Raw genomic sequence first — 6,160 nt, 5'->3', positions numbered from 1 at the left:
GTGACGTCACGCGTCGGTGCACCTGTCGGACTCCGGTATCCTGCTGCTTTTCTTCCTCTTCCGCGGCTTTGGTTCGGAACGTACAGCCTCTTTCTCGTAGTGCAAGTTCTTCCGCGGCCGGAATTGGGCTGCGTGATGAGGAAGGAAGGTGTGGTGGATTGAAAACCGTTCTACTTCATTCCCGAGTTAGAGCATGGGTCAGTTTTAGTCTTTTAGAAGAAAAGTGAGGTTGGAGGTTTTTATTTTCAAATTTGGGTAGAAACAGGTTGACTCTAGGGCCCAAAGCAAGCGGATCTAACTTAATGCTGCTCCCGTGTTTGAAGGAGGCCAAAAAAAGTCTCACTTGCTAAAATTTCCGTAACCTTTTCGGTAGAAAACTCCAGGTGTCTTAAATTGCGGTAGTTTCCGTTGTGTGTAGCTTATTCAGGTGGACCTCCCAGGGTAGCTAGGTTTTTAGGCTTGAAACAGATGCAGAATCCAAAGGCAGCGCAGAAAACAGCCACCGATTTTGCTATGCCTCTGACCTGCAAGGTGAGTAGCGTTCTGAGTGAAGATTTGTTAGCTGTCATGTTCCCGAATTTTGGGTCAGCTGTGATGCCAGGGCTGTCATCTTGGTTTATCTTATAACAAATTTACTTACACGATGTTAAATTTACCCCGTTCAGGTATATACCCTCGAACATTCTCTCAGATTTCACCTATTCAGGAAGCGTCGAAGGACCTTTGAACAGAATGGAAGTAGGTTCCAGGAAAAGATTAAAATTGAACTCAGAATGGAGTTTACTTTCGCTAAATTTGCCCAAATTTAAAGTAAATATTGGGTTTTTCTTTAGTTTAGACTTACATGTATATCAAGATATAGTTTGTGTATATATAACGTTTTGATCTGAGAAGCTTCCCTAGAATCTCCGTATAATATGCTTAATTTTCCGTATAATATGCTTTATTTGTATAGCATTTAAAAACTGGAGCACGTATAAGGTAATTGCATATACATTATGCATGTTTATGAGAATTGAATCAATAGTGACCATGCCAATCTTTTTTTGTAATTCAGAAGTTCAATTTTGCAAACTATAAACTTCTTTGAACTATGCAGTTTAGTTACTACAGCATCATTGTGGCTTGTGTCATTGATTGTTGAATCTTCCCAGAAATGCTTTTAATCTTTAAAGAGTTAATTTTGAAGATTTTTTTCTTGATGAGGTCGGTATGGAAATAATTTAACCAATGTCAATTTTGGATGCCTTTATGAGTAATGAAAATACCACCTGTGTAGCTCAAGAGTACATACTTACAGGAGTTAAAATGCTAAAAGGTGCTGCTGCTGTTTGCACCGAATGGCTAAAAAAAGCCCAGATGTGTGATCTACAGATAATTTCTCAAATGAGGTACGCGTTTATGACCTCTGGTTAATAGTAACATTAACCATTGTTATACGGAAAATTAAGCATATTATACGGAGATTCTAGGGAAGCTTCTCAGATCAAAACGTTATGTATACACAAACCATTAACCATTGTTGGCAGAATACATGACAGATTTCATCCCGCTCCCACATTTTACCTTTCACATTCTTCAAAGACTGATTTTTTAATGGTCTAGTTGACATAGAATATTATGTTTCAGGTGTACGACGTAACGATTCTACATTGATATATTTTACCATGTGATTACCACATGTTTAGTAACTCGAAGACTGATTCTTTGCTTGAAAAATGAGTCAAATTATTTGAAGAGGTCAATGTGAGTGTTTAGTACCTACATTTTTACATAGAAATTGTGTTTTAGCATGTGTTTTCAATCATATGTAGCTCATAAGGATGTAAATATTTAACTTGGTTTTGGATATATACACTTCAGAGGAACAGAGTGACTGAGGTTATTATTTTGTTAGTATATTGGCTATTTTCCAGGTCATGTTGGTGATAGGCTTTCCATTTCCTGTTGTGACATGTTGGTAATAATTTTCAGACTGCTCAGGAAGCCAGATTTGATCTCTGTGGTGAGTCGGATATCAAAGCAATATCCTATGGGGTTTGGCCACTATCACTGCTTTGTAGAACTTTCAGCTAAGTTTCTAGTCAAACTTGTCAGCAAGAATTTAAAATGTATAATATGACATAATGTGCATTAATATTTATTGAGTGAATTCTATGATTCAGAATCTTTCCTAAGTGTCTTTTGTGAATTATCTAAATTCTCACACCAACTCCATGAAGTAGGTAATTTCCAGTTTTGCCATTATACAAATCTGGAAAGTAAGGCATAGGGGATTTAAACTTGCCCAAGGTCTCAGAAAGTGTCAGAACTGAGACTGAAGCCTGGCAGGATGATTTCAGAGTTCTTGCTCTGAATGGCTGCACTATATTGTAGATAAGACTAGTCAAAATGCTAGAAGGAAAGATAGGATGAGGGAGATGCCACCATAGGTTCATTTGTTTTTTTCAACTATAAAAATAATGTAAAATTACAGAAACTCTGAAAAATCTTTTTTTTTTTTTGGTCTTTAAAACTCTTATCCTACTACTATAATGAACTCTTTCTTGGTGCTTCTTTAACTATGAAACCTTTTACTGGACTTGTGTTCTGTGCGCATACTCACCATCTCCAAATGTATTTGTTGCCTTTTTGGTTCCATAGTTTGATTCATGCCTGTACTTTTGCTTCGATTAACCTCTTCTCCCATCTCCATTCCATAAAATCTCACTTACCTTTTAAGGTCCAGCCCAAGTGTGTCTCTTCCAAAGAAGGCTTCTCATCATCAAGTACAGCAGGCGGTGGTCTTTTCTATGAGCTTTTATAACAATTCATGTGTTTTCTGTGACATCTGTCATGTATTGTCTTTTATTATATAGGTATTTAGTAATTTATAGGAAAACATCATCTCTTCGAGGACAGTATATGAAGTAACTTATACTGAAGTCTACTGAAAGCTGTTAGCCCTATAGAAATATGGTGTCATTAACCAATAAAAATTGTTTTTTTTAACAATTTCTGGTACATTAGTAGCTATCCTATAAATATTCATAAATTAATGATCATTGAAATTTATTGTCATTTTAATCTCAACAGTTCTTAAAATATTTATGTGAAAATGTTTTTTACAAAGGGCTAGATCAGTTTCACTTCCCTGCCATTATTGCTTTTGAGACTTTTGTCCATCTCTGTATTTGCTGTTATTTGAGATTTTCGTCTCTTTTTTCACTCAGATTGTGCCTACTTTTCGGTCAGCTCACTGGCCAGCCAGATAGCTGACATACACACCTTTAACACTTAGCCATGGTCCTCAGCCCTAACCAGTCTTCTTTACGAGAGAAGCAAAACTTTGTTGGGAGCTATGAAAAATCAGTGTACTACTTCAGGCTGTCAGTCCCTTATTCACCCATTTCCAAGGTCTTCCTATTTCTATTCCTCACTCCTCCTACCCCCTGAATTCTGGTGGTGTATTAAGTGTTTGCAGTTTGGAGGCTAGATTGGTGTACTGAAGTTACGTTCACTTCGTTGTAGTCTGGCCTTGAGTAGGACTAAACTTGGATGTATAATCCTGCGATTGGAAAGAACACTCTGTTTCTGAGCCTTTTAAGCTATAGGAGACTAAAATTTGTTTCTTCCACCTGTTTTGAATTAACTAGTCATGTCAGAAACTTAGTGGATATCTTAGATTTCTTCTTCACTCTTCCCCACGTTTTAAATGTTGCTTCATTTTAAATATTTCTCAAAACTTTTTGTACTCCTCCGTGTTGCTATGTCTTAGTTCATTGTGCCTTCACTATCTTATATTTAGAATTGTTCAAGCATCTACTAATAAGGATCACCTAACTCCTCTTCCTACCATTAGCCTTTCAGTCTCTTGCCCTTCTAATCTATCTTCCACAGTGCTGCTAGCACAGGCCTGCTAAAATTCATATCTGATTATGTGGTTTCTCTTTTAAAACTCTTAATGGTTTCCCATATGTGTAAATGAGATAATAAGTTCCTTAGCATGACATACGAGCCCCTCCCTTCTTGATCTGCCTTATATTCACCTCTCCAGCTACTCTCTAGTACCCTACCTCTTCCATTAGCTCTACCCAATCAGGTTTCGTTACTATGCTGCTCTGTTTTTGCACATATTTTTTTTGACTGTATTGACTTTTCACCTCATAGTTAGCGTAGTCAACTCATCCTAATCATTCAATACTCAGCTAAAACCTTCCCTCTATTACAGTGTTTACAGACTTTCCTAGACAATGTGCTTATTCCTTTTCAGTATTATAAAATACCTGTGTATACCTCTCCCATGGTACTTATCATACCATAGTGTAGTTATTTTTATGTCTTTTCTCTTTTACTGCCTTGGGAATAGGGATCATATCTTATTCATTATCCTAGCACATGGCTTTGTGCCTGGTATATCTAGGTGCTCAGTAATGTTTGTTGAATAAATTAATAAGTGACTCTGAAAACTAACATTGGCTATTAGGTAGATGGTGATTCTGTAAACTCATATAAGGAGAGTAGGAGGACAAGCAGGTTTGGAGAAAATATTCAGTTTTGGTCTGTTTGAATTTAAATTATTATACAACCTCCAAAGAGAAATGTAGCATTAATTTGTTAAGCATTTGTTATTCATTCATATTATAAATATAAATTTCATAGATATAGACAAGATTATTCTAAGATTTATATGGATAGGTAAAGGAACTAGAATAGCTAAAAGAGTTTTGAATAATAAGAAAGTGTGAGAAGTCAATGTATCCAATTTCAAAATATTATAGAGCTACAGTAATCAAGGCTGGTATTGCTGTAGGTATAGACACATAGATAAGTGGAACAGAACAGAGAATTCTGAAAAGGACTCACATAAATATGCCCAACTAGTTTTTGATAGGGGCACGAGATCAATTCAGTGGAAGGAAGATAAGCATAGTCTGTAAAGGAATAATTGATAAATTGAACCTCATCAAAATTAAATGCTTTTGCTCTGTTATAGACCCTGTTAAAAGGAAGAAAATCAAGCTACAGACTGGGAGAAAATATTTACAAACATCTGACAAAGGATTAGTGTCTAGAACATATATTCTAAAATATCAAACAGCATTTAAAAAGCCATCTAATTAGAAAATGGGCAAAAGATACGAACAGTCATTTTACTGAAGAAAATACGCAGATAGCAAATAAGCACATAAAAAGGTCTTCAACATCATTAACCATTAGGGAAATGCAAATTAAAACAATGAAACATCACTACCCACCTATCAGAATGGCTAAAATTAAAAATAGTGACAACACTGAGAGCTGGTAAGGATGTGGAGAAACCAGAGCACTCATACATTGTTGGTTGTAATGTAAAATTGGCAGTTTTTAAAAAAACTAAACGGGCAGTTACCATATGGCTCACCTATTTTACTCCTTGTCTTTTATTCCAGAGAAATGAACACTTACTTTCACACACACATACAAAACCTGTACGTGGGTATTTATAGCAGCTTTATTCATAATAGCCAAAACCTAGAAAAGAGCCAGATATTCTTCAGTGAGTGAATGGTAAAAAAAAACTGTGGTACATTCATACCATTCAACACTACTCAGCAATAAAAAGGAAGAAACTATTGATACCATAAACAGGATGAATCTCTAGAGAATTAGTAACATACTGTATGATTTTATTTATATGACAGTTTTCAAATAGCAAATTTATAGAAATAGAAAGGATTATGGGTTACCAGGGAATATGGAAGGGCTGGGAGGGGGCTAGAAGAATGTGGGTGTGGCTATAAAAGGGCGACAGGGGAGATCCTCCTAGTGATGGAAATGTCCTGTGTCTTAACTGGATGTCGATATCCTGATCATGATATTGTACTATAGTTTTACAAGTTATCATTGGTTACTGAATAAAGGGTACAAGGATCTCTCCATTATTTATTATAATGCACATGAAATCACAATTTTTTTCAAAATAAGTTTAATTAGAAAAAAAATTGAACACATAATATGTGCCAAGTATTATGCTAACTATCGAGTATCTATGTTGAGCAAAAATTGATGCAGTAACAGACCTCATGATGCCTTCTAGAAGCAAAGGTGGATGCTAATGAAATAATCACATAAATAAGTATAATATTACAACTGTGATGAGTGCTTAAAAGGAGAAGAGATGTAAAGACTGTATTGAAAA

General features: G+C 35.7%; 1 protein-coding gene across 2 annotated transcripts in view; it reads left to right on the top strand.

The window, feature by feature from the left end:
• The first annotated feature begins 5 nt into the window (after positions 1 to 5).
• Positions 6 to 6,160, top strand: part of CLCN3 (chloride voltage-gated channel 3) — a 79,828-nt gene continuing 73,673 nt past the window's right edge. For both annotated transcript variants that reach the window (XM_006906323.3, XM_006906325.3), the window contains exon 1: positions 6 to 531. The gene's annotated coding sequence lies outside the window, so the exon portion shown is untranslated. The remainder of the gene's footprint in view (positions 532 to 6,160) is intronic.

This window comes from Pteropus alecto, unplaced genomic scaffold (assembly GCF_000325575.1).
Source record: "Pteropus alecto unplaced genomic scaffold, ASM32557v1 scaffold50, whole genome shotgun sequence".
Classification (NCBI taxonomy): Eukaryota; Metazoa; Chordata; class Mammalia; order Chiroptera; family Pteropodidae; genus Pteropus; species Pteropus alecto.
This window is presented reverse-complemented; position numbering and strand designations above follow the sequence as displayed.